This window comes from Corapipo altera, unplaced genomic scaffold, assembly GCF_003945725.1.
Source record: "Corapipo altera isolate COAL_440 unplaced genomic scaffold, ASM394572v1 308, whole genome shotgun sequence".
Lineage (NCBI taxonomy): Eukaryota > Metazoa > Chordata > Aves > Passeriformes > Pipridae > Corapipo > Corapipo altera.
This window is the reverse complement of record NW_020884925.1, coordinates 1,042,699-1,062,649: the sequence shown is the minus strand read 5'-3', so window position 1 is coordinate 1,062,649 and position 19,951 is coordinate 1,042,699. Positions and strand designations below refer to the sequence as shown.

Genomic DNA, 19,951 nt, shown 5'->3' with positions numbered 1-19,951 from the left:
TGAGGGAGTCCATGGCACTGCTGGGAATTCTGACCCCAGAGTCCTGACTCAGATGTTCTGCAAAACCACAGGACCTGCTGCTTCCAGGGCCATCTTTGTGCTCCTGTGCCTCTGCTGGGGACAGCACAGGGATGGAAATGGCAGGATTTGACCTGCTGGACCCACAGCAAGGAGAGGTTTGAGCAGCAATTGTCCACCCACACAGTGCAGCTCCAGAAGCCTCTTCTCTTTGTTTTTGTGTCCAGCTGTAACACTGCAACAAATCCCACCACCCTCATCTTCCTACTTCCATCAGATCCTCTCGAACACCTCTCCACCCCACTGAAGGCTCCTCTGCCTCCTCCATGCCACTGCCATTCCCAGCTGTCTCCCACTGTCTGCATGGCACTGCCCAGAGCCCTTTCCCACATTCCCTGCCCTTCTTGGCTCATCAGCTGGCCAGGTCCCAGGCTCCCCACATGGCCTGAGCCACTGACCTCACTGGGGCCTGCAGGGTGACCCCAGACAGCCCTGCCCACCAGGCAGACAGGGCTGGAGTCAGTCAGTGGGCCCAAGAAGGCCTGGAGGAGAGCTGGCACTGACAGGCATCCTCACCACGTGTGCTGGGTTGCCTTAAAGGATGGGACCAACCTCCCCTAAAGCAAATAATTGTGCACTATGACCTTATGAGGGAGCTTCCACCCTGACCCAGCTGGCAGGCAGCTTATTTCACTGGGGAAAAAGGACTAAAAAATTAGGACCTGACTCTGAAATAGGGAATTTCTCCTGGTGGTCCTTAGACCTCAGTGACAAACTGATGGCACAGAATGATGAGGCAGAGAACCAGAGCCCCTGAGCCCACCCTGTGACACTGAACAGTGCTGTCCCTGCTTTGCCCCCTCTAACCTCAGCACTGTGCTGAACTCTGCCTTCACTCCCTGGCTCTGTCCAGGGGAACAGCGTCCTTATTCCTACAGGGATGTTGACCAAATCATAAAGATGTAATGACATTGTCTGGGCTGACATGCTGATCGATGGTTTTCATGCAAAATTATGCTTTCTGCGACTAATAAATATTGATCCTTTTTGTTGCTGTGTAGCACTGCAATAGTGACTTAAATGTCTGCCAGCACTGAGCTTCCTCCATCATTTTCCAGCCCCCAGCTCCCTGGCAGCATCCCTTTGCATGTCCTACTGACACTGGTGCCAGTGCCTGATCCCAAGGAGGGCACAGCACCTCTGTGAACATCCACCTCCCTCCGTTTTTCTGTCCTTTGAATGGTACTTATGTTACAGTGGTTCCTGGGAAGCAGCAGAAAATAAATGGAACTGGAGGGAGTGCTGGGGAGGGGGAGCAGGGTCACGTCCTGGGCACGTTTAGGATAATAAACAGGAGAAACCAGGCCAAGTGCAGAACAAATAGAAACATTTAGGGCTACTTGGCAGGGGGATGGTGTAAGCTCAGTGGGCTGGGTCAGACGGCTGCAGACTCCTTAAATCAAAGCTCTGGAGCTCGGCAGCAAGTGCCTGGTGACAGGCTCTGCTGGACACAAGGATCCATTCAGCCCTGCTGAACTGATCCAGGTGGCAGCAGCCCTGCTCTGTTTGCTCCTCTCCTGGAGAGGGGTCAAGCAGGGCCCTGCACTTCACACCCACTTGGCTCCCTCACCTCCACACCAGAGTGTCCAGCAGCAGGGGCTCCTGCTGCTCAAGGGATCCCAGAGGGATGTGATGGCACTCTGGGGTTCTGTTCCTGAGCTCTCACAAGGCTCTGGGACCCTGTTTTTTCCAGGTCTCACTGCCTCTTCTCCTCCCATCTCCCCCCATCACAGGCAGAAGAGCCCTTCCCTGTCTCCTAGGAGCTGCACTGGAGAACATGAGGTGTGAACTCAGATCCGGGACTGCAAAGGGATTGATGATGACAGGAGGAGGCCTGGCTTCAGTCACTGCTGCCTGGCAGCCAGGCAGTGATTGGATTTGTGTTCTACACATATTTTGGGATCAGACTAAGGGATTGGATCCATACTTATCATGAGCAGAGGGGTTCAGCTGCAGCAGTGAACCACAAAGAAGGAAGGGCCAAAGGTCCATGGTGCTCTGTACAATCTCAGGGAAATGTGTCCTGCTCCCCCCTCCCCACACAGACAGCTGAGTGCTGAGAAAGCTTTTAAGGCAAAAAAACCTATAAATAAAGAACGCTGTCCCTGGAACACAGAGCTTAAAATATGATGGCATCTCCCCCAGACTGTGAATGGGTTCCCTGAAGAGCTCCCCCAGTCCTGAGACCCTCCCTTTCCCCACTCCCCTCCTGGGAAAATTGGAGAGGCAAAGGGCTGCTGTTCCAGCAGATTTGCAGGAGTGGGAGTTGAAGAATCAATGAAGCTCTGAAAGCCAGTGGGGAAAGTCATTCTGCACCTTCCTGACACCAGGAATAAATGATTCAGCGCGAAAGGAAAAAAAAAATACAACAACCCTCAAATGAGGCTGGAATTACCCACTGGAGAGATATTTCATCTTGAAGAATTGTGTTTGCTGCAGTGTTCATCTCACTGAGCCACAGCAAGGCTTTAATATCCAGCAAAAGGTCAAACCTAAATGGGAATTGGGAGAGCCTGCTGGAGCTCCGACGCCAGCGCCTGCACACACAGCTCCCAGTGCCTCACACGGAGCAGCCACACCAGGCCAAGGCCTGAAACAGGGAGTGGAGCTGAGCTGGACCGTGCAGGAATAGCTCCCTCTCTGATGGGATCCCAGGCACAGCTCAGCCCAACCACGTCCTGCGCGCTCCCTTTGGACTGGGCACGAAAGGAACAGACCCGCCTGCCTGGGTGCCTCGAGCAGGGTGAATCTGGGGAGAAGCTTCCCGATTTTCCACTCAAAGGATCTAACTGATAGAAAAGGAAGGCAAGATTTCAAGGCACCTGAGGGCTGCAGGGGGCAGCTGTCAGCTCCTCCTCAGTTGGGACATCAGTGCTTGAAGGATGCAAGAGACTCTGCCAGTGCCCTGGTCCTGACCTGCTCTGAGCCCGGGGTGGTCCGGGGGTGGTGGGAGCTCTCTCCTCATGCCCATCAGCTCCCCATAGACAGACAGTTCTTCCCACTTTTCCCAGTTCTGCCTTGGTACTGCTGCTGTCTCCTCCACACACACGCATCTGCTCAGCCTCTCCTTGGTTAATGTGCACTCCTTCCCTTGGACTCAGCTCTGCCCTCTGGGAGCCTGGCATCCCAGCATCCCTATCCCAGGCTGTAGCAGAGTTCCAGGGAGGAATTAGGCAGACAGGAGGTGGAGGGAAAGCAGAGGTTCCCAGGCAGCTTCCTCCCTCCTCTTCACCATGACAAAGGTGAGAGTCCAAGAGAAGGAAGGAGTGAACTGAGCCCTTCCTGTAACATCCATCATCCTCCCAAGAGGGAATAATGCAGGTCAGTGAGCTGAGCTGGGCAGAGGGGGATGTTACCTAAAGCAGAGCTGAAAATCTGCTTAAACCTTGGGGTTTATAACAACACTGGTCCCAAGCTACAAGCAAACTGCAGACTCTGCAATGAAACAGGAAGATTTGGGAACTAGCAGCTCTCCTGACAGCCCTGTGCCTTCCACCTGCCACCTCGGTCATCCAACATGACCTGGAGCCCTCCTGCTTTCCTGTTCAGGACCAGCCAACACACCCCCACCCTGGTCTGCCATTCCAGGTGTCCTTTCAGCCCTTCCTGATGAACAAGCTGCCATTCCTGTTGGGCATCCTGTGCCAACATGGATAAACATCCACTGGGGAATCATCTGAAACTACCACTCTCATTTCCACTTGTGACTCAAGCCAGACTTCCCTATGTACAGAGAGATTAAATTTCTCTAAGGTTAACACAAGATAATTTTTTGTTCAAATATTTACAGTTAAAACTCACCAGAAAATCAACAGGATTCTACTGGACAGTGCTCAACTACCCACAGCCCCCAAAGGCAAACAGGGGTTTATGTGGTATTTAAAGCATCCAGAGGCATCCAGAACTCAGCCCTCCCAAGTGTTCCCCGGGCCAGACTGGGTCCCTGCCATACATCCATGGCTCTGAGGGAAGTAGGAAGAGGGAAGCAGGAAGAACTTGCTGTCTTTTTCTTCTTAATAATGGTGACCACATGGACACGGCCAGAGTGGGTCACCAGCCCCTCACAGGGTCACACTGACAAAGGAGGTGGAGGCCATCTCTGAACTGCACCCAGCAGCCACATTCTTGGGAAGCCAATGCTGTGGAAAAAGGGGTCAGGTTGCTTGTCCCCATGTTTGGCTTTGTGGAGCTGTTTGTGTCTCCTGGATCCAAGACCTCCCTGGCAACACAGCGGAGCTGTCGTTTGGAGATCTTCTCCTTTCTATCCAGGATGTTTAAATTCAAGCCTCAAACTTGTGGTTGGCAGGGAACGGGGGCAAACAAACAGCCAAACAATCTGCTGTCAGTTCCTGACAGTCTGGCCTGCAACATCCCTCCTGTCCATGAGGAATGCCCGAGCACAGAGGCATTGGCTCAAGGGCCTGTCACAGAGTTAAACTGCTCAGGCTTAAGTACAAGAGAAAATTAGAAAAAAAAAGAGAATAAATGTATGAAACATTTGGGCTTTGCTCCCTCCTCTATAAGGTCTGTTGTTTCACTGGCAGAGGGAAGGCTGAACTCACCCACAGCTGCACTGAACATCTGGGGGCTTGAGGAACATCCCCTGACTGCTTCTAAACCTTTCTGTTTGCTGCTCCCCCACCTCTGACCCTCTTTTTGGCATGCCAACCTCCATTTCCAGCCCCCTCACCCACTGTTCCTGTGTGCAGGGTGTGCACTGAGGTGCCAGGGATTCCTGGGAGGTAAGTGCAGCTCAGTTTGACAGAGCTGCTGGGGAGGTGCAGCAGCTCAGGTGGAAACCACCCTCTCCTCTCTCTGCTCCTTTCCAAAGCTGAAGGGGTTAGAGGGAAGCTCACCTCTGTGAGCCAGTGCTGAGGAACACTGGCTGGATCCCTGCATGAGAAGCTCTGAAGGGAGCACAGACATCCTCAGGTGTTAATCCCATGGGATGAGTTGGCTTAACAGCCTCCTTTCCCTGGGTGGACAATCAGCTTCCACAGGGAGTCAGTGACTTTCTGAGACTTTTCAAACAGACAGTGCTTTTCTGGGATGAAGCTCCCACCTCTGAAGGGTTCTCATCTCTCCCAGTGCCCTGGGGCTTTCTGCTCACATACACTCTGCTCTCTCACACAACCACGTCCTGCAATGCCACCCCATGCCAGCTTCCCTCTCTGCTGGATGCAGAAGCATTTCCATGCAGCCATGGTGTTTCTGGATGATTCCTCAACTCCACCAGGCTCACAGGGAGTGCAGGAGTGTACACGACTCCTTCCTCTGGGTTGTCACCATTGTCCCCTCTGACAAGGCAAGCCCCAGCCCTGCAGCTGGCAGGTCAGCGTTCCCTGTGCTGCTGAACAAGGAAACACAGAGGAGGGAATGCAGACAATATCCTAAACAAATCTGCTGTTTACAAAGTCCCCTGTAAACTGTTTACATTGCTGGGGAGAAACCATGGAGGAACAGCAGCTGGACCGTGTTCTTCCCAGTGGGAAGAACTCCTCTCCTGTTTGCTGCACTCCTGTGGGATGGAGTGGAGCTGATGCATGTCTGGAAAGGGTGCAAATGCATGAAAGGAAAGAAGAGGCAGCAAAATCCCAGTAGTACCCACTCCCCCAGCCTGCCAGGACCTCTGGCTGCCTCAGCGCTGCCTCAGCACTGCCTCCCAGAGCACACTCCGAGGGACATGGCATGTCCTTGGGGTGCAAGGTGGCAAGGGACAGCCAACCTCGGGCTGCTGAGCAGTGCCTGGGGTGGTGAGGCTGCTGGCAGAGGAAGCAGTCCTGGAGGAGCCAGCCCTGACCCTCCCTGGAGCCCCTTGGCTCTCAGACACATGTGAAGTGCCTTGTGACTCTCATGCCTCGGAGCCGCGGTGTGTGGTGCCAGAGGCCGCTGCTGCATTATAGACATGGCTAAAAATGGGGCCTCAGAAAGGCCAGCAAGAACATTTCGAAGTGCTGGCATAAAATAAAAGCCTCAGTGTGCCTTTAATCTGCCCTGTTTCCTGTCCATGGAAAGCTCTTTGAAGTGCCTGTGCACAGGGCAGTGCTGGAACACCCGTGACCCAGCTGACCAGGACCACGTGGGCTGGAGACAGAGCATGACTGCCCGAGCTGTGGAGCTGCCTTGGGGGGAAGGCATGGAAGGGTTAAACCCAAAAGCCACCCTGGATCGGTCCCCTTCACACTGGAAGGTTCATTCTGTTAACTTGAATAGCTGAGCAGGACATGAGAAAACAAGGCTTCCACTCCAGGAAGGTGATAAGTGCTCTGAGCCCAGAAATAGCACAAAGGGGGGTATGTGGGGATGGGCAGCCAGCTGGAACAGCAAGGACAGGGAAAACATCCTCCCTGTACATGGTATGGCAGCCCTGACCTGGTGGTTGGAAAGGAACACAGGTACAATGATTAAAAAAACAAAAAAAGAAAGTGGGTAAACTCAGTTGCCCAGAGAAGCTGTGGCTGCCCCATCCCTGGAAGTGTCCAAGGCCAGGTTGGACCAGCTTGGAGCAACCTGGGATAGTGCAAGGTGTCCCTGCCTGTGGCAGGGGATGGAAGTGGATGAGCTTTATGGTCCCTCCCTATCCAAACCATCCCATGATTCTATGAATACAGGTAGAAAGATTCTAAAAAAAAATGAAAGTGGTTAAACTCACCCATCTGGTGTCCAAGGGCAAGCAGGGACACCACAGAGCTCCATCAGCAAGAGGCAAGGGATGTTCATCCACATTTTCTCCCAAACATAGAAGAACTCCACTCTCAGCACCAGTCCTGCCTTTACTCTCCACCCAGTTGGTCTTCCAGGGCCCAGCTGTGTCCCTTTCCTGACCAGGAAGAGGATGGAGGGGTCTCCCAGCAGAGGCAAACATCCCAACCAGCAGGAATGTCAGAGGCATGTGCAGGACCTCTCACAGATTGAGCTAAAAGAAATAAAACAGGGGAAAAAAACCCCAAAATTTGTCAGGACAAGCCGTAACAAAAGATCATCAGGTTCCTTTGCTGAAGTAAAAAAATCAAATCTAAGCACATTTTTCAGAGCCAATCCCAAAGAAAATTGGGGTTTTGCTTTCAGCAGCTTTCGTGCAGTTACAAACATGTCAGCCAGCTAAATTTCTGAGTGAGAGACTCTCCAGAATGAAAACTTGAGCCATTTAGTTTTAAAATAAGTCAGAAGGACTGAAGCTGTAATCCCACGAGTGCTGGGTGGGATTCCTTGGCTGAACTGAGGATATTTTTGCTTGACCCCACATGGCTCAGGCCCAGTGACAGGGACCTTCAGGCCCCAGTCCTTGCAGAGAAGTATCAACCCTCAGGGATACCCCAGTGCTCCCTCAGCCTTGAGAAACCCACTGGGTTTGTGCACTGAGTTTGGAATAGGTGCTAGGATTTTTTGGTGGATGAGCAGCATTTCCCACTTCAATTTTAATTCTTGGTACTGTGGATCACTTCACAACCAGCCACCCTTCAGAGCACAGGCAGGGGGAAGAGATTCCTCCGTGCAACACCTCCAGTGTGAGCAGATTGCCCAAAGATCCCACGGGCAAAGGCAGAGGGAGAGCTCAGCAAAGTCATGTACCATAAATTCCCTCACTCCTGTGACAAACTGGTCAGCCCGTGTGTCCTGCTAAGGGCACAGGGCTCTCCGAGTCAGCTGAGCATCTCCTCCCTCCCCATTCTCAGGGGGTTGATTACTATGAATCATTAAAACACAGCCCAAATGGCCAGGAATTAACCCACACACTGTCCCAGTGTGCAGCTCCAGTCCCATGTGTTTGGCAATGTCCCAAAGTCATCTGCTGGAACAGTCACAGATGTACCCAGAGCAGCCCTACATCCCCAGCCCCCCCCCCCACCTTCCAGGGGCATCCCTGCTCTGTGCCCAGGGAGCTGTGGGAAAGGGCTTCTCAGCAGAGCTGAGAGGTGGCAGTGGCTGGTTTTGGGTGAGGGTCAGTGCCCCCTGTGCTTGCCCAAGGTCAGGAAGGGGTTAGAGCTGCTCTCACCCCCCACATCTCCTCACCGAGGGGTCTGTCTGGACAATCCTCCCCCCTGGGACTCCCGGGGCCCTTCCACGCACGGAAGTATTCTGGAATTCTTGTAATTAATTCTCTGTCATCCCCAAAACAGCACTGCTGTGCAGAGGAGTGCCACAGATCAGCAATTAAGGGGCAGAGACAGACGGGCAAGGGAGGCTCAGCAGGTCACACCTGCGCTGCTCCAGAGCTGCTCTGGGAGAAAGCCCTTAGCAAGCTCCGGAGGGAACGGCAGCTCCCAAGTCAAACCCAAGTAATAAGATGATCTTGTAGGGGGCAAGATTAATCATTATTGGCAGCCAAGAATGTGCAAGTCTAACAAAAGCCAAAGGTTTTTTTATTACAGTCCAACTGCAGCAGGGAAGACAATGTTAGCTAAGAATCATTAAATCTATTGCAAGAATAAATTTTCTTTGAACCAAACCATAAAATGGGAGTAAAATTCCTCTTAAGCCAGCGGCAGCTCCTAATGGCACAGACATTAATATTTTTTTTCTTGCAAGCCAAAAATAAAAAAAAAAATTTGCTTTAGATTATTAAGTGGATAGATTAGACTCCAAAACAGAAAATATTTACTTCAGCAAAACCTGCTTAAATTAATACCTGCCCTAATGAATTTTTAAGTTTGGGTTTATAATTTAATGGAGTAATGATGTTTTCTGCCTGTACAAACAGGGATTTGTGAAGCCTGTTTACCCAGAATTCAGGCAGGAGGAGAAGCATCTAGGAAAACTTTCCCAGGTAATATCAGTGCTGCTGCATGTGCCAGGGATGAGTCTGGCAGCTCCTGCAAGCCTGGAAGGTGAAGCCAAGGTCCCTCCTCACAGTCGGTCATTAAATTTCCTGGAACGTCTGACCAGGAGGTCAGTCTGATATTATCAAACATAAAAACTAGTACAGAAAAATGGAAGTCATTTCTCTCTGCAGGCTGATTCAGTCCCTGCTTTCAGGGCAAGCTTGGTGCACTCCCCCCTCAGTGCTTCTCCCTCGCTGCCAGAGAGCAGGAGGGGCAGGAAGGGAGTGGAACTCTGAGCATTCACACGGGCTCTGCACACCCAGGTGGAAGACACACCTGCACAATCCCTTCTCTGGGGCAGGCAGTGCAAGGAGGGAGCTGTGTCCTGTTCTGGGAGCTTTTCCCACTGCTGGACACTCCTCTGTGCTGTGGACAATCTGTCTTTCCTCTTTCCAGAGGGTATCCTTGGATGCTCAGACTTTTCAGACCTCTAAAAAGTTTCCTGATCTAGATGTGGCCTCTGCACAGGGCATTTTTTGCATCAGCAAGTCAAGGGAGGGGATTCTGCCCCTCTCAGGTGAGACCCCCCCTGCAGAGCTGCCTCCAGCAGAGTCCAACAGTAGAAGGATGTGGAGCTGCTGGAGCGAGTCCAGAGGAGGCCACAGAGATGCTCTGAGGGCTGGAGCCAGGATGGGAGAGCTGAGGGTGTTCACCTGGAGAAGAGAAGGCTCCAGGGAGACCTTAGAGCCCCTTTCAGAGGCTAAAGGGGCTCCAGAGAGCTGGAGAGGGACTTGGGACAAGGGCCTGGAGGGACAGGAGAAGGGGGAATGGCTTCCCACTGCCAGAGGGCAGGGATAGATATTGGGAAGGAATTGTTGGCTGTGAGGGTGGTGAGGCCCTGGCACAGGTTGCCCAGAGAAGCTGTGGCTGCCCCATCCCTGGGAGTGTTGAAGGCCAGACTGGACAGGGCTTGGAGCAACCTGGGCTAGTGGAAGGTGTCCCTGCCCATGGCAGGGGGTGAAACAGGATGAGCTTTCAGGTCCCTTCCCACCCAATCCATTGTATGACTTTATGATTGGAACCCACTGAAAGCTCTCTGTGACTATAGAAGTCAACACTGCCCAAGGGCTGGAAATCTCACTGCATTGTCCTACTGTTTTTTTGGTTTTTTTTTCCCCAAAAGCCCCTCCTCAGGGCTGAACTGACACACCCACCAAACACACTGAAATGCTCAGGAACAGCTGTCCATAACCATTCCCCATTCCCATCACTTGCACGACAAGGATTCCTGGAGCAGTTCCACACCCCACTGGCATGGGGTTGTTCCCCCATTAGGGTCCAGCCTGGGAAGTACAACGTGGCCATTGGCTTGCAGCTGGCAGCCAACCCGGACATCCTGCTCCTGGAAGCACACCCTGTCTAATAAGTGGGAAGAGGAGAAACATTTTATTACAAACCTTCCTGCCTGGAAGCATTTCTGATCCTGGCTTGAGCAACTCACACTCAGCCCCAGAGTGTACACTTGAGTGTGTGTCTGATGTCTTTTGGGGAGCAAGATGAGAAAGTACAGGGACCTTGCTGGCACATCAGAGCTCTGTTGCCTGTGTTTTCCAGACAGGGACCTTGTTGCCAAGTGCTGGTGAGTGCTGCAGGCTGGTCCAGGCTCTCCACACAAATTACTGGTGCAGGTCTGGTTGTATGTTGTGGGGACAAAAATGAGAGAGAGACATGGACTCAATATTGAAATCTTAAAGCAAAAATGTGGAAGGTCAGATGACAGTGGCAGAGAAGGTGAGAGGCATTTCAGACCCAAACAGCACTTAAATTCAGGTGAGAAACAGGAAGTCTGTGGCAACAGCAGAATCATGGAGGCCATCAGAAAATATCACAAGTTAATCAAGAGTTGGGAGCAAGTAGAGTCCAGAGCTTGCCAGGAAACAACATGTCACCAGGATTACAGGCAAACCTTACAGGGCAGCTGTGATTCTGAAGGCCTGAGAGTCAAATTGTGATCAAAGAGTCGTGCAGGCACAAGAGGAAACAGCATGGAACCCAGAATCCCTCTCCTAAAGGCAAACAGAGGTGACTGACAGCACAACAGATCCTTCCCAATTCACCCCCCAGGTCCCAGGAGGAATGGATGGAGGGCTGCTCACGTGACACTGACTGGCATGCTGCAGGATTGTCTGTGGGAAAGGAACGAGAGGGGTAATTTTATTGTCATGTACCACAGGGGGGTGTAAGTAAAATCACAGCATGAGAAAATGACAGTGTGTCTGTCTGAGGTCATTTGCATGCCCGGATAATCTGTGGGAGGAGAGCCAGAGTTGCTGTGTTTGACAGAGGCAACACAACAATGTGCTTGGGAATTGGCAGATTTGCAAGCCCTGAAACCAATCTCGTGTTTGCTGCTCCCAGAAACCAAAATGACCAGATTTAATCATTTAAGCTTTCAATGATTACACTTTCCTCCCTCGTTATGGGCTGTAAGAGGGTGTCCTCTTGCTGAGCAAGCTGCAGGGATAGCACAGAGGGACAGCCCAGCTGGGAAGGGTGTGCACATCCCAAGGACATGCTCAGGGGACACAAAGGGACTGTACAGTGCTCTGTGCAGGTGAAGGAGCACAGACAGGCATGAAGGCAGACACTAGGGAGCAGCTGCTCTGGGCAGGCAGTGTAGCCCACTAGTTTTTAGGAGGGATCTGGAAGAAGGAGAAAAGGCTTTGTTAGTGTTTCCAGGTTGCTCCTCCGCTGCAGAGGGAGTAACCTGGGATAGAAACAGGGTGGCACATTGGAACTGGCACGGCTGGCAGGACAACTTGGTATCTCTGCAGTGGAAAATGTAGCTGCTGGTTGGATGGAGCAGGGCCAGGAGAACAGGCCGTCTGCAGAAGGCACAGGCACTCCAGGGCTCCTGTGAGGGAGATGGTGACAGGATTGGTGAGACAGGCTCTGCACGACCCTCTAACACTGCACTGCCAGAGGCTCCAGGAAAATCCCGATGATAAGGTGTGAGGTGCTCTGCACAGGACTGATAAGTGTGGCAGAAATCTGATTGCTCCAAAAACCTGGGCACCCCAAAGGGATTTCATCTGGGAACACAGGGAGGAGGAGCTGGATTTTAGAGATAACCTTTGCACAGAACCATCTAGTTTTCAGCAGAGCCCAGATATGGGTATTTAGAGACAGGTCAAGTCAAAGAGGACAGAGGGGGTGAGTGGATGGTGAGAGAGAGACATCAAGAAAGGAGCAGGGAAGAGCAAGCACAAGGAGATTTAAAACTCCTGAGCTGAAGGCAGTAGGTGGGTGTCCACGAAGGGCTGTCAGAAAGCAGTCTGTGAATTAATTTGGACAGTGCAGGACGGGCTAGGAGGAAAGCGATTGCTCTGTGAGTCATCAGCAGGAGATTAAATATGCAAAATTTGTAAATAAGGTCACCCAGAGAGGGAATGCAGAGGAGGAAAAGAGGAGGGCTGGGCAAATGGCCAAGGATGGAGCAGTGAAGCAGCTGACAGTACTTAAGGATTGTCAAGCAGGACAGGCACAGCCCCATCAAGGCAGGGGCAACCCTGTCCTGCTCGGTGAGCAGAGGGGAATAACACACCCCCACCAGCAAGTAGACTTGTCACTGCCAAACCCAGAGAGAGAGCAAAACACCTTGTTGGTAGCCATAGACTGGAAAAGACAACCCCACAGCTGTAGCTGGCAGGGACTTGTGTGGGAGGCTGAGCCTACCCAGCGTTACTCAGCTGCTTCCCAGGCGCTGGAAGAGCCAGAGCTCGTGTTTGTGACTGCAGGGGCAGGAGCAGTGGCATCCTGAAAGCCCCAGCTGACCCCAGGTTCCAGAGCCAGCTGGCCAAACGCCACAGCCTGAGCTCCCCCATTACCTGGAGCTGGCTGGGAAGCAGAAGGCAGCACGCAGGGAACGGCCCGTTACCTTGTCACTGGCAAAGGCCCCTCATTTGTCAGGGAGGGATTCAGGCAATCTACAGAGGGATGGGGGGGGTGCAGGTGTTAGGCAGTCACCCTGAGAGCTGGAGACAGCAAAGAGAGCCTGAAAAAAAGAGGATCCATTTCTAGGCAGAGAGGCTCTTAGCAAGCCCCAGGCAGAGTGGGGGGAAGGGGGGCTGGGAATGGACCAGTGGAACAATGAGTACAAAACAAAGGGGCTGCAATTAAAGGGACTCATTCTGGTGCTTGAACCAGCTTTAAGCAACTTTGCTGCTGCCTAATCTGAGGCTAATAACAAGCCAGATGTCTTACAACCTGGAAATGCCTGGCCAAGTCAGTGGAGAAGAGCAGGTGAGGCACTTAACCCTAAAAGTAAGTGGTGTAAAGGTTGTTCTGTTTCTGTTTGTGAGTGCACAACAAAGGCAAACTGCTTTGGGGTTTAAAGGTTAAAGTTGCAGCCTGTTGGCAGCAGGATATTGTACAGCCCTGCTGTGGTGCTGAGACGGGCTGAGCAGCCTCAACATCTCTGTCTGGCACATGCCCCAGAGGCAAAGTTCAGTGAGCTGGGCCCAGGGGTGAGCAGCAGAGGTTACCCCAAGGCCAGGCTCTGTGAAATGCAGAGTTAGCCAGGCCAGGGTGGCCTGGCCCCTGCAGGGTGCTGCTTACCCGTTCCAGAAATTCAGAGGTTTTTATATGCAGCCCAATTAAAAGGAAATCCAGTGTGCAAAGCACAGCTTAGTCCAAATTCCCATTACAAGACTTCATCAGATCACTCTGGGCTCTGAGACCACTGTCTCCACACAGTAATAGCCATTATCCCCAGGCTTTGTGTGTGTTTATGTTACCCTTCCATTTTCCCTTCAGATATGACAAGCAATTCCTAGAAAATATGTTATAAACTCTTCTGCTCTGGAGTTCTGCCACCTCTGATTGCATTCATTTGAGCCAAGGATGTAGTTCCAAAGTAAATCAATAAACAAGACTTAAAAGGGTCCTACAGACACAGGCTGGGGGCAGCACCACAGCCCTCCCCCTTCCCCAGTTATCTCTGCTGTGCTTCAACCTAACAAAATAAATGGGTGAAATCCAAACAGTAGAACACTTCCCAAAGCTCCCAGTGCTGCTTTACAGTATGGGAATAGGGGCTAGGGCTGCCTTGCAGCTGGAGGGTCCCTGGAGTCACCAAATCAGTGTGGCTGCTTGTCACAGTGCTGATCTGGGCCAGGGGGAGGGTCTCTCAGGGATCATCAGCAGGGACACACCTCATTGCCAGCCTGTGGTACCCATGGGTGGGCTGCAGCCAGGGTCGCCTGGTTGCCACAGGTGGTCCTGGAGACACCCAAGGAAACATCTCCACCCCCGTGTGGGACTGGAATGGCAAATCTGGAAAGCCCAGATTCAGAAAGGGGCCATGCACCCCACTCTTACTGAAGACACTGAGTCCCCTCAGGCTTGCTATCACATCCAAGGAAGCATATCTAGATTTACTTGGGGAGTACACATTCACCCTGAACCTTCCTTTACACTGCCTGTGGCTCCTCGTACCTCCCAGCACCCCAAGAGCCATTTGGGAACAGGGAATGGTCCTTGGAAGCCTCCCAAGAAGCTGACAAGGCTGTACCTCCTCAGGCAGCTCCTCCAAGGTGAATCATAACAGACTCCATAAGCACAGTAAGGACTGCTGGCTAAACACTTCCCCAGGGAACAGCTGAGAGGTGGGTTATTCATCACCACCTGCTCCTCAGGAGCAATGGATCAGGCACACAGGATGAGGGAAACTTCCAGAGAAACCCCTGATACAAAGCCTGCTTGTATGCACTCACAGCAGGAGTTACAGAGCACATTAACTCCACTGGTTGAATTATTTGGATTTGGGTGTTTTTTTAATTTCAAAATCTCCAAAGGCTGTGTAGACACAACGTTGACAGCTCAGCCAGAGAGGAGGGGTGCTGTGAGAACACCCCCTCACTCTGCTGGGGTTTTACCTGGCTGGTAAACAACTGCTGGGGTTTTACCTGGCTGCATCTTCAACTGAGATCTCCATCACCTGTGTGCTGCTGCTGTATTGGTGTGTCTGCCTGGAGATGACTCAGGACACCTGTCTGCTGTTCCCAGCTCTGCTGCTTTCTCTCACTGTGAAATAAAACAAATCATTCAGAGTGGCAGTGCTCTCGTATTTTGGTTTTCCTCACGGTCTCTGTTTAGTGCGTCCGTGCACTGCTTCCAAATCCAGCCCTGTGTGTGCAGAGCCTGATTAGGGGAATTCACACCACCAAAATATACATCCTATGTGCTCTTCACAAGCAGTTACAGTTACAGCCCTGGAAGAGCCTCCCACACAACACACTGGCACAGTGAAGCTCCTACTAGAGACATGTGGGACAAGCAGTGCCCACGTCTCCTGCACAACAGGCTTACTCAGCCCCGGAGTGCTGCGGGACATTGCTTAAAGAAACGTTTTCCTGGGAATCAGAGAGAGATCCCACGAACTGCTGCTCTTTTTAGTGGGGCCTGTGCTCATTTGTAGAGCTATGGAGGCCATGTCTGACACCACAGAGGAGCTGTGGGCTATCCCAGCCAGCGAAGAAGGCTCCTCTGAGCTGCACTGAGGGACACAACTGCTGGAGGCCATTCCCATGACATTCCCATGTGTTCAGATCATCCCTGTGCAGCACCAGGGAACTGAACTGCACACACTGCTGTGCTGCCTTGGTTTCTCTCTGTGCTTCCAGCACAGGCTGCCCTGCACCTCACTCAGGCAAACCCCAAATTCAAGAGGCCAAATTGTTCCCAGTGTCCATGCAAAGCAGCCCCTTGTCCCTGTACACCCTGTGGAGCAAGGGGAGTGCTCTCACCCTGCCCAGGCTGGCAAAGCCCATCACGTGGTCCCAGTGCCACACTTTCTACCAGAGCCTGTTTCCCTGCTGGGGACCATGCTCTGCTCTGGGTGCCTGCAGCACTGAGCACCTTTGAGTGTGCTCAGCCATGGGGTAATTAATGAACACAAGTGGTCACTTCCATTATCTGCAACTTGAAGGCAACTCCGATCAGGTCAGAGCTGGAGCTGCACTGGAGCAGGGCACAGCCACACCTGGGGCTCCAGACCTTTGCGCGCTCACTCTCCCCGGCCGCTCAGGGAGTCAGGTGGTGCCGTTCCTAGAAGGTGAATAAATTATTATTGCAAATTACTCTGATGAAGTGGCTTTTATTAGAAAGCCAGACACAAAGGGAGCTTGCTGATTGGCTCCCAGTGATGTCATAGCCAGCACAGCACTCAAATGCAGAGATGCGAATTTTCTCCCCTGTATTTTGTGTATAATTTTCATTTTCTCCTGGCAATAAAGACTCACCAGCAGAGTCTTTCACCCCGGGAGGGCGGCGGGGGGGGTCTGTGCTGCTCAAGTGGCTGATGAAAGCAAAGTGGCCTTTGTTCCTCTGTCTTGCAGGGAACCCCAGGCTAACAGTTTGCACCCACAAAGGCACTGTGGTTTATTGTTCTATTATAAACCCACCACTCCATTTTCTTAGGTGGGTAGCAGAGAAATTGGCATTTTTTTGGCTTGCATATACCTAAAATCATTCTGATCACAGAGATTTTGCTCTTTACAAGCTGAAGCTTAAAGTGCAGATAAAGCAACAGCCTGGGTATCATTCTGATCCTCAGCAAAAGGCGAGAATGAAGCTTTAGAAACAATCAGGCAGCAAAATCCAACCAATTATTTATTTTCCAAGTTTCACATCATGGTTTTTCCTCCCTGAAAAGCCACTGTGAATTCTCAGAGAGGTCTGTCAGAGGGGCAGACGCAGTGCCAAGCACGCTGCACGTTCTCATTTCTCTTCCCTAACTGAACCTCGTATTGAACTTACAAAATTCGCCAGGCAAATGTTCCAGCTTTAATCATTCCTGGATGCAACAGGCACACCGGGACAACTCAAACAGTAGAACCCTGTGTGGACAGCAGGCATGGAATTCTCCCTTGCCTCGCTGAACTGGAATGAACTCCCAAACTGAGGCAGCCACGTGAAGGCTGCGCTGAGCTCTGCAGCTCCCTCACGCAACGCGGCCGCAGTTCTGGGCTCCAGCCCTGCTGGACCTGGACATGGCAGAGTGGAAGGTTTTCCATACCTCCCTCCCTCCCTTATGTACAATCAAGGTGTAAATTTTGCTGAGAAGGCCAAGAGTAACATTTCCAGCCCTGGGAACAGTCTCTTCCCTGTGCTGTGCAAACACTGGGCTCTCCTCCAGCAGACCCAGCACAAATCCCGAGCTGACCTCCGGCACTTGCCCATTCCCCTTTGATTATGGCTCTGAAGCCATTTGTCCTGCAAGGGCAGAAAACAAAACACATCTATCACTTGGAAGATGCCCTGGAAACCCCCAGACAGTTGCACTGATGAAACTGGACACTGAGGGCTGCTGGAGAGCTCAAACATAGCTAGATTTGCTGTTCCCAGACCTGAGGTCACGACTCCCTGCAACATCATCAGCTCCACTTTATTCCAGGTGGCTTGAAGTTGGAAATCATTCTCCCTTATCACTGAAGATTTGCTGAGCTGCCTGCCCTCCGTGGATAACAGCAGCTGCCCTCAGACTCCTGGAGGCTGGATCTGAGGCTTTTGAAGTGCTGAGGGTGAATGTGCAAGGAACAGGCATTCGGGAAGGAGACTCCTGACTGTGAATCAGAGTTAAAAAGGAATGTGAAGGCAGCAATCCTGGGAGAGGATGCTGGCTGAGACACACAGCCTGCATCAGCAAAAAGGGAACGGGCTCCCAGGTTTAAGATCTGGAACAGATTCAAAACACCCCTTTTAGATCTGACCTGTTTTCCTGTCTGAGGGAGACAGTGGAGAGGAGAGGGAGCCGTGAATCTCAGATCCAGTCCCTGCTTTGCCAGTGTGTGGCTTGGCCCTACATCCCTCTTTGCTTTTACACTCCATGTGAGAGTAGAGGGTTATTAAAAGCATCAGAAGAATCTCAAGTAAAACAATTTTATTGTTTTTTAAGAGCTTTGTTATACATCTCTGGAGCTCTGGCTTGGACCACCACAGACCAGCATCAGGAAGCTCAGAACAGCCTTTGGATATCGAATTACTGTTCAGAACCATATCAAATTCCAAAATTGCAACTACTGGCCAATAAAAGAAGCCTCTGCAGGACATAACACACCCACACAGATGGCACAGACCACAAAACTGTCATGCTGGGCCTAACTCAGCTTCCTTTCCTCACCCAGAGCAGCAGCCTTGCCCCGCTCTGATTCCAGCAGCATTATTCCCCTGGGAAGCAGCTGGGCTCTAGAGGAGAACACAGTCCCACCTACTCATCACCGACCTCACAAGAGCCCCTCTATTGCTTGGCTTTTAATGACTTTGGGGGTTGGTGTCTCAGGCAGCCCCTCCCCTGCACTTGAGGACAGTATTAGAATCACGTTTGGATTATAATACCCAGTAAGCTGTTCTGGGGTGATATGAATCAAAGCCCTGAAAGTGGGATTGCGTTTAATTAATCGTGGCTGACAGATGAAGGTATTGATCGTAGATTGAGAGGTTCAGGACTGGCCTGGGGGATAATTGTTGCAGGGCACACTGTGTTAGGGTGATATTTCCTTCATTTCTGGTGACGCAGGAGGGAAGCAGGGGGAAAATAAGTGAATAATTGCAGCTAATTAGAACTCGCGTGTACATCCCAAATTAATTTGTCTGAATAATCAACCGCCACCAGCAGTCTGATCCAAAAGGAAAAGGAAACAACTGCCCAGAAAGATCTCAATTGCTCCTGTAAATTCTGCAGTCCCAGGTCTGGGATAAACGTTTTACAGAGTTGAGGCCCTAAATACAGAAGGAGAACTGGACAAGATTATTGAGTGGAAACACTTGCTTTTGCCTAAGATGTACAATAGGTAAAAAGGACTGGGTGAAGCTGAGTGTGGAGGAGTGGCAGACGATGTTCTTGCCTTCACCTTCTTCCCATCCCTATCCATTTGCAACAGGCTGGACCGCCGGCAGCCTGCCCACCGCTCCCTCGCCAGGTGGGACACGGGAGGTGCGGGATGGCGGCGGGGGATCAGCCGGGCCACCGCTGTCGCCGCGGGGTTAATAAGAGGTGTCTGTGCCGGCGGCAGGGGCAGATGGAGGCGAGGCTGCGGCAGCCCCGTGGGCTCACAGCGCCCGGCCCCGCTCGGGCCGCGGGATCCCCTAATCTCCCACGGCAGCCCTGCTGCTACAAACACTCTCATCACGAACGCAGCGGGGGCAGCTCAGCACAGACAGGGAATGATCTAGCAGGGGGTTAATAAAAGGACTGGCGCAGAACAAAAAGCCTGTCAACCGCCGCAAGATGTGCTCTCCACCCCTGCCGCCCCCCAGGAAATTAAAAACTGCAGCCCGTGGCGTGCGGTGTTCCCCGCGGGACCGGACGGGGCACGGGGAGACGGAAGGGTAGGACGGGAAGGGGGAAGTTGGGAGTCAAATGTTTGTCCCAGCTGTTGTTTCTGATGCGATATATCAAGTGCTGTTACTCTAAAGGACCAGGCTACCTGGTCTTTCCAAAGCTTATGAAATCACGGCACATTTCCGTGAGCTGTTCATCCACTCGATCCTGCCAGGCTGGAGGGCCAGGCTGCTCTGCCTGACACCGCCGAAGTCCATGCTAGCACGTTTCCATGGAAATGGGAAGAGAACGAATGCCTGTGACATGATACACCTTTTCTGATGTAGATTTGGACCATTTCTAACATCTCTTTCTAGTGACAGCCTTCAGGACTGAATATTTTGCGGGCACAACCAAAACAGAACAAGAAGGGGGAAAAGACATCTGATGTTACGAATCAAAACCAACCATCCTTTCTGGTGAGCAGCAGTTGAACCTGAAAGCACATTAGTCCCCTAAAACAACCTTCTAGGCAAAGAGACCCCCGCACTAAATATAACGTAATTCGCGGGCTCCTTATTTCTCAGAGGCGAACGGTGACGATCTGTCCCTCCCCTCTTCGGCCCGTTTGGGATGAAGTTTCCATCCCCGTCTTCTCCCCTCGGAGGGGGATCCCTGCGCTCGGAGGTTCCCTGGCTGTCACTGTGAGACCAGCCCGGCAGCGCTGCGGCAGCGCGGGCCCGCAGCGCCCTCTCCCGCGGCTCCGGGGCACCCCCGGCACCGCAGCATC

General features: G+C 52.1%; 1 long non-coding RNA gene across 10 annotated transcripts in view; it reads right to left on the bottom strand.

Moving 5' to 3' along the window:
• LOC113953990 overlaps positions 1 to 19,951 on the bottom strand; it is a 104,579-nt gene that overhangs the window by 71,888 nt on the left and 12,740 nt on the right. For all 10 annotated transcript variants that reach the window (XR_003530064.1, XR_003530075.1, XR_003530072.1 and 7 more), the window contains exons 3-4: positions 14,807 to 14,924; positions 6,731 to 6,994 (exon numbers count right to left, since the gene is read on the bottom strand). This is a non-coding gene — a long non-coding RNA (uncharacterized LOC113953990). The remainder of the gene's footprint in view (positions 1 to 6,730; positions 6,995 to 14,806; positions 14,925 to 19,951) is intronic.